At 39.5% G+C, this 8811-nt stretch overlaps 1 pseudogene; it reads left to right on the top strand.

Annotated features, from left to right (window-relative positions):
- Window positions 1–5827: 5827 nt before the first annotated feature.
- Window positions 5828–8811, top strand: part of LOC102836822 — a 6523-nt pseudogene continuing 3539 nt past the window's right edge.

The following is an 8811-nucleotide window of genomic DNA, read 5'->3' as shown; positions in this document are numbered from 1 at the left end:
AGTCCCTCTCTTCCATGAATCTAGAGTCCTCAGCTGCTCCCTCCTCTATGTCCCATCTCTGCCTCTATCTCTACTGTCGCTACTTCTCTGGATAAGGTCCTGCATTTAGCTTGTGCTCTTCTCCCTTGATAGTCCTAGGGTCTTCTGTTTCTAGATTATAAGATTAACTACATCCCCATTTTTGTTACAAAACTTCTACCTTTACAATTGTGACAGTCACAATTAGTCATGATAAAAATTACTCACTGTTCAATCGTAAGAATCTTACCTCCATCTCTTTTTAGAAGACCCATCTAGACAAGATGAAAACTATTCAGTGGGGACTCTATCTTCCCTAACATACTCTTAAACTAAACTACCTCTTGAAACCTTGTAAGCCAGTCACTTCGTGCCTATATCGCCCCCTTATTTTAGGTAGCGAATGTCTAAGTAGCCCGTCTCTCTACCCTGTATAGAGATGGGATAGCAATTGATACTTGATGTGAAGATGTGGGTTATATTTTTAATAATATATTTAGATTTGTGTAACCACTACCACAATCAAGACAGTCTGTTGTACTGTGGTGGCTTGTGAGTTGCTGTGATTCTGGAAGCTATGCCACGGGTATTTTAAATACCAGCAGTTGTCATCCACAATGGACAGGTTTCAGGTGAGCTTCCAGTGAAGACAGACCAGAAGAACAATAGACGAACTACTTTAGAATATTTAGTCACTGAAAACCTTAAGAATAGCAGAAACACTGTCAAATATAGTGCCCGAAAATGAGCCCCTCAGGTTAGCAGCATTCAAAATGCGACTGGGGAAGAGCTGCCTTCTCAAACTAGAGTTGACCGTGATGACGCAAATAGAGTAAAGCCCTCGGGACCTTCATTTGCTGATAGGGCACAATTCAAAATGAAGAGAAACATCTGTAAATATCCATTAATAATCAGAACACTGGTTGTATGAAGTATGAATCTAGGAAAATTGGAAACTGTCAAAAATGAAACGGAATGCATAAACATCGAATGGACTGGCATTGGCCATTCTGAATCTGAAAGCCACATGGTTTATTATGCCGGGAATGACAAATTGAAGAAATGGTGTTGCATTCATTGTCAAAAGAACGTATCAAGATGTGTCACGAGGTACAAAGCTGTCGGTGACCACAAGCCTCCAGGGAAGAACAGTTAATACCATTATTATTTAAATTTACGCACCAACCACTAAAGCCAGTGAGGACAAAATAGAAGAATTCTACCAACTTCTTCAATCTGAAATTGATCAAACATGCAATCAAGATGTATTGATCATTACTGGTGATTGGGATGCAAAGGTTGAAAACAAGCAGGAAGGATTATTAGTTGGAAAATATGGCCTTGGGGATAGAAAAGATGCTGGAGATCACAGGATAGAATTTCAAACTATATGGGAAAAAGGAATTTGAGGAGGCAAATGAACAAATCTTAGTTAAAACCCAAAACTAAACCTACTGCCATGGAGTTGATTGACTCATTGTGACCCTGTATAAGTTCCGAGGCTATAAATACACTTTTACAGAAGCAGAAAGTCTCAATCTTTAGACTGTGGAACGGCAAGTGACGGGTCTGAACTATTGACCTTGAGGCTAGCAGCCCAGTACTTATTCCACAGCACCACCAGGGCTCTTCAATAGTTAACAAAAGTCTTTATCAATTAAGAACAAAACACAATTAAGACTGAAGGATCCATGAAGAAAAAGGTCATAAAGTTGATTCTAAGATTTTTTGCAGTTCCTATGTTACAATATACGATCAGCACTGGCTGTGAACCACAAGGTCAACAGCAGTTCAAACCCACCAGCTGCTCCTTAGAAACCCTATACAGGGTTGCCATGAGTCAGAAGCGACTCAACAGTACTTAGCAACATGCATTTAGAGTATTCTGTTGGCAATTATAGTTTGAATCTAGAAAGTATTGTTGTTGTTACGTGACATTGAGTCAGTTCCTGTATAGGGTTTCTGAGGAGTGGCTGGTGAATTTGAACCATCCACCATGAAGTTCAAATTGATCAGTGCTTATCCTACAGTGCCATACCAGGTCTCCAGAAAGTTCTAAAAATTTATAGCACTATGTAGTTCTATAAATAATCAATGTCACACTGCTTAATATATCACATAATTGAGTTTTTGCTCTTTTCCTCAAAATTAAATTCTACCCATTTATTTTTTCTCATACCTGTATCCAAGTGTAGAAGTCATAAAGTTGAGTCATGAATTTCTAAACTGAATGGGTATCAAGATCAACATTAGTAAGCATACATTTTAATATATATTACTTAGTGAATGTTGAGGCAAAAAATAAAATGTACTACTTTACTGTATCATAGCAATATCACAAAAGGATCTTTGATTTAAAAAAAAGTAGACACAGAAAATTTTTCCAGTTCTTATCAGTTTAATTCTGAACACATACTGCTCCCAGAGATATTAGGAGCACAGGATATGAGTTGTGGTGGTATGCTGTTGATTCCGTTCTGACTCATAAAGACCCTGTAGAAGGTTTCCAAGGCTGTAAATCTTTACCAGAGCAGAAAGCCTCATCTTTCTCCTGCAGAGTAGCTGGTGTATCCAAACTGCGGACTTTGCAGTTAGCAGCCCAATTCGGAATCCACCATGCTCCCAGGACTCCTTAGGATATGAGCAAATATCTGCAAATTAGCAGAGGTTTGAAGCCTGAAAGAAATTAGCTTGCTTTGTGTAAAGCAGCTAAGAGCCAAATAAAAACTAATCCAAACCAAAATATTCAGCAGTTATTTCTAGCAACTTCAGATCCTGGTTACAAAATACATCTCAGTTATGACATTAAATGGTGAAAATCTACTGAGCAATAAAAATATTGGTAGATTTGGCTACTGTTTCTCTAAAGATAAAACTATTGTAACTGATTTATACCAGAGCCTTGAAATATATCAAAGATTCTAAAGTGGAAGCTGGAATCTTGGTATGATGCTACAGGATAAGCACTGGCCTGTAACCACAAAGTTGGTGGTTCAAACCCACCAGCTGCTCCCTAGAAGTTCTATACAGGGTACCAACTTGACAGCACTTAACAGCAACATGTGAAAACTAGTGGTGAATCAACTCATCTAGGGAATTCTCTGCCCCCACCTCCCCAAATATATCTATACACTTCCTATCTCCCTCACCACTAAGAGTCTGAAGGGCAGTGAAAATAATTTATGGATATGTGAGTATACCATTTTTTAACTCTTAAAATTTAACATATACACTAATCTGCACCTTCATGAAAAATTCCTGAATTTTTAAATATTTAAACATTACATCAAGAGCAAGCATAAGAAGCACAGTTACAAAGCACAAGAGCTCAGCAGAAAGCTTTGCAGGTAAGAAGAGGCTGTAATAATACCAGCTGCAAGCCACCTTCAAAGCTTTCTGTGGCAGCTCCATTTAGAATCCATTACACTACATTTCAGACAATGACAAATGTTCACTTCATCATCCTGAGAAATGCACATAGTCTACAAACCAGATAAAAAACATAAAAGAAAACAATTTTGGACATTATAAAAACAACAACTAAGAAACCACTGACAATGAAAGACAAAAATTTCTCTGTTCAGGCATTAAGACAACAATAACAAAGTACTATACTGTGCAGTAAAGGAGCTCTGTTAGCGTAGTGGTTACAAATCCGGCTGCGAACCGCAAGGTCAGCAGTTCGAAACTACCAGCTGCTCCGTGGGAGAAAGATGAGGCTTTCTGCTCCTGTAAAGACTTACAGCCTCTGAAACCCTGTACAGGGTTGCTATGGGTTGGAACCGACTCGACGGCACACAACAACAACAACATAGTGTGCAGTAGCTAACTTGCTTGTGGAGACTTTATGTCCAAATGTTAACATTTTAGCTGTTCATTATATAGCATTGGTTTTTTTTATTATAAAGTTTAATCAAGCTAAAATTCTTAATCATTCTAAAATTTAGTAATTCTAGATAAAAACAACCAGCCTAACCTAAATTTGCATTGCCATGTCAAGACAGCTTAAGGGATGGATTAAAAAGAAACTTTCAAGCTCTATGATAAAGCAAAATTTAATACTTCTTCATAGCCATTGTTTCAAGTGCTTTATAAAACAGCTCTAATACTGCATGCAATGTATTAGCTTTACTACTGCAGTACAATACAATCAACCAATTATTGTATACCAATTTGGAATGTTGTTGATTTCTGCTGTCAGTTTGGTTCCGACTCATAGAAGCTCGAAATAAGGTTTCTGAGAGTGACTGGTGGATTTGAACTGCCAGTCTTGTGGTTAGCAGTCCAGTGCTTATCCTGCAGCACCCTGTTGTTAAGTGCTGTTGAGCTGGTTCCAACTCATAGCAACCCTGTCTAGGACTTCAGAGGATTAGCTGTTGGGTTTGAACAGTTCACAGTCCAGTGCTGATCCTACAGTACCACACCAGGAGTGCCTAGTGTTTCTGAAATTATTTGGTAATTTCTTACTCGATGTTCAACAATTATGTTCTACAATGACACCTACTGGCCATTCGAAACCAGCCATTAGTTGTCTAAGACAGCTCTATTAGGTTGGTTACATAATAGGAAGAAAGAAATACAGACACACACACAATCTTGCATAAAAGCAGAGATTGTTCACAAGTTCTCAACACACTACAGAATTGCACCCAAAATAGAAACAGAAATATTCTTTGTGACTGAGATAGCATTATTCTTGTGAAAGACAGAAGACAAAGAATAAAACACCAAGTAGCAATTACATTTTTTATCTAGACACTGGTAAATAGTTCATTATTCTAAACATTGGGGAGCACAATGACTCTGTACAATAAACACTGGACTGCGAATCTCAAGGTTGGTAGTTTGAACCCACCAGTCACTCTGGGGGGAGAAAGATGAAGCTTTCTGCTCCAGTAAAGACACACAGTCTCCAAAATCCTATATAGGGTCACTATGAATCAGAAATGACTTCACAGCATTTAACAGCATTCTAAACATTTCAGAACAAACTCTTAATGATCCACCTCTCTTTCTTAAATGATATTTGAGAAAGAAGGGCATTGCTGATTTAGGTTCTGGTACATACTATTACAAAATATAATTAACAGTAAAAAAAATCACATCTTAGAAAGTTATTCTGACAGAGTATTTAATGAATTACAAAAATTTCTTTTAAAAAAATTTCCAGTTAATTATATATGTAAGCATATTTTTACTTATGCCCAAGGTGCTCTAAGAGGATACTTTTTAAACCTAGCAAATAAATAATTCATAATTAGCCTCTCAGACTTACACAGGAAACTACTTAAGAGTTGACTTTTATTCCAATTCAGACTACTTCACAGTGCCAAACATCCATGAGTTAATAAATCTACTAAACTAATTTTCTAGTCACTTTCAACTTGCTGTATTTACATCCTACTATAGATTTTGTAAGGCTCTTCACTTTCCTGAAGCCCTGACCCTCAAACACACAAACATTCTAGGAAATACAGGATGAGAATCTTGCCACCTCCATCTCAATCGAACAGTAAGTACATCTCTCTCAATCCAAGTCCATATTTGGGAGAAGCTCTTCGTGACTACTCCATCCTTCTTGCTATCACCCTTCGCCTACAGAGCCTCCTGGGTAGAAAGCACTCAAGCCAAGGAAGAAAGTGCTCTGCCACAACAGTAGGTTGCAAGACCTCCTCTGTCAGGAGGGACAACCTACTTGTTAGGGTAAATAACAGCCAACGATTACATAACGTAGAGCCATAAAGAGTTTCAAGGATCTGACCACCCGTAAATATTTTTCTCTCTACTCCCACTCTTTCCATCCCGGGAAATGGCCCTAAAATCCTTAGGATTTCGCTCAAGTGCTTGCAATGCCGCGCGTTGGGGTTTTCAGCAAGAAATTCCTTCCGCCCTTATGACAACCTCGAGCTCCTGCCTTCTGCTCCCTCCCCGCCGGCTCCGCCGCAGCCCCCCACGCCCCAGGTCCCCGAGTCGCCCCACTGGCTCCAGCCTCCACTCGCCTCAGCTGTTTCCTCCTTCTCTTCCTCACGACCCTCCCAAGCCGTAACCTGGTCCACCAGAGGTTCCGGAGCCACCTACGCTCCAGCTACCGTCTTCCCAGACGACTTCGTCAGCTTTTCTACATAGTTTATACAGCAGGAGAAGAGGATCTGATCTACCTTCTGATCTACCACTTCGCTTCCCTCAAAGACAGCGCCGCCACCTACCTGTCACCCCGCTGTCTCAAGCTTCCGACCGCCACCGCCTCCCGCAGCAGCCTGCCAACTGCAGCGCAAGAACCAGTCCTTCCATTGGAGGAGTCTACGCTCTCAACAACAGCCTCAGTTACTGGCTGCAGCAGTCTACGTACCTCCCCTCTGTTCGGCGTCTAAGGATTCCGGTTCCAAGCAAAGAAAACCTCTTTTTTCCCGTCTTTCTCTCTCCTACGCTATCTCTTTACTTATACTGAAGATGCACGCATGGGGGGGGTGGGGGGAATGACTCCCAGTCTCCTTCATAGAGTGTCCAACTGTTCGAGGAATCTGTGGCTCAGTACCGGAACGTTAAGTGGGTTGTCTGGTTTCTTACCGTAAGAAATCCAGGGTAACAACTTCCGTTTCCGGTGGGCCTCCAGCTGGAGGTTTAACGTTTGAATGTCCTGAGAGGTCAGAGTGCCATCAGGTAAATTAGGCAGTTGGTCTGGAACCTATGAAATGGGGATTAAAAAAAGAGACTATTTTGGGAACGTCTTGATGGATACACTGATAAGAGTGGGCAGATTTAAGAGGGAAATTGCTCAACGAACTAGCGGGAGAAAACTATAGAATCCTACTTTTAGAACTGAGATAGGGAGAGGTTGGAAAGGGGTAGTGAGAATCCCTGTGGTTCTTAAATCAATTTACTTTTTCTCTCGCCCTACTCTCCCAGAACCCGCTCCCCGGCCCAGTATTTGATTTGCCTTTGAAACTAACAAAGGCGAAAGAACGCGGTAAAATCCGAACCTCTGCAACAGGAATAATTGCAATGCATGCTTCACAAGTTGTTTTTTTTTAATGTGGTATAAATATTTATGACACAGTGTTAAATGATAGGAGCAGGATACAAAATATTAACCATTTTTAGAATGATAACTTTAAATTTTTAAAAATTGTATAGATATAAGGGCAGAAAGGACTCCTTGGTATGGTTATCTACAAGGTTGGCGATTCATACCCACCAGCCGCTCCCCAGAAACCCTATACAGGGTCGCTAGGAGTCCTGGTGTGGCACTGTGGGTTAACGCGCCAAACTGCAAAGTCGGCAGGTCAAGCTCAGCAGCTGCTCCTCGGAAACTCTATACAGGGTCGCTATGCGTCGGAACCGACACGACACCCAATGACACTTAACAACATGAGTCCAAACTGACTCAATGGCATTAACAGCAACTGGCAGAAACTGGAAGGAATTACTTAAAGTGATAACACTTCATTTGTGTTTCTTTTCTAATGTTTGCTGTTTAAAAATGAGGGTAAGTTTGGTTATATATCACAGTAAGCTGTAAAGTTATGTTATGGAGGTGACATTATCCTATTTCCTTTTGGGGGGGAAGATATGTTAGAACTTTTCTAGTACTTGAACCTTGAGCCAGCCTTCTATAAAGGAGATTGATTGCCACCAAACTTGTATGTTTAGTTCAGACCAAGGCCTGAACAGTTCATTCTCATTGGACCCTCTGCTAAGAATCTGCCTTTCCATTCTGGATAGATTGGATCAGAGTATACATTTTTACAAAATTCCAAGTTTAACTAGGGATCTTGATAAAATGCAAATTCTGATTCAGTATATCCAGGTAAGAAATGACTCAGAGAAAATCAGAAGTTGTCAAAAATGAAATGGAATGCATAAAGAGAGATATCCTAGGCATTAGAGAGCTGAAATGGACTGGTATTGAACATTTTGAATCTGACAATCTTGGTTTTCTGTGCTGGAAATGTTAAATTGAAGAGGAATGGTGTCACATTCACTGTCAGTCACATTCATTGTCAATAAGAACATTTCAAGATCTTTCGTGAAGTACAATGATAAGACAATATCCATATGCCAACAAGAAAAACAATAGTTAATACAACTATTATTCAAATTTACACACCAACCACTAGAGCCAGTGAGGATGAAATTGGAAAATTCTGCCAACTTCTTCAGTCTCAAATTGATCAAACATGCAATTGAGATAATAATTACTGGTGATTGGAATGCAAAGGTTGGCAACAAAGAGGAAGCAGCAGTAGTTGGAAAATATGGCCTCAGTGATATAAACGATGCTGAAGATAACATGATAGAATTTTACAACACCAATGACTTATTCATTGCGAATACCTTAACAACATAAAAGCTGACTATAACACATTAACCTAGCCAGATGGAGTACATAGTAATCAAATTGACTACATCTGTGGGAAGAGAGATGGAAAAGCTCAATATCAGTCAAAACAAGACCAGGGACAAACTGAAACAGACTGTCAGTTGCTCATATGCAAGTTCAGACAAGCTGAAGAAAAAAATAAATACACGAAAGCCAAAATATGATGTTAAATATATCTCACTTGAATTTAGAGACTATCTCAAGAACAAATTTGACTGAAGACACAGAAAAGTTGGATGACATTAAGAACATATATGAAGAAAGCAAAAGATCATTTAAAAGACAAAAATGGATGTTAGAAGACTCTGAAACTTGCTTTTGAGGATACAGTAGCTAAAGCAAATTGAAGAACTGAAGTCAGAGGTAAACAGAAAATTTCAAAGGGCAGTTTGAGAAGACAAAGTCAGATACTA

This window comes from Chrysochloris asiatica, unplaced genomic scaffold (assembly GCF_000296735.1).
Source record: "Chrysochloris asiatica unplaced genomic scaffold, ChrAsi1.0 scaffold00045, whole genome shotgun sequence".
Taxonomy (NCBI): domain Eukaryota; kingdom Metazoa; phylum Chordata; class Mammalia; order Afrosoricida; family Chrysochloridae; genus Chrysochloris; species Chrysochloris asiatica.
The sequence above is the reverse complement of the archived record's forward strand: the minus strand, read 5'-3'. Positions and strand labels throughout refer to the sequence as shown.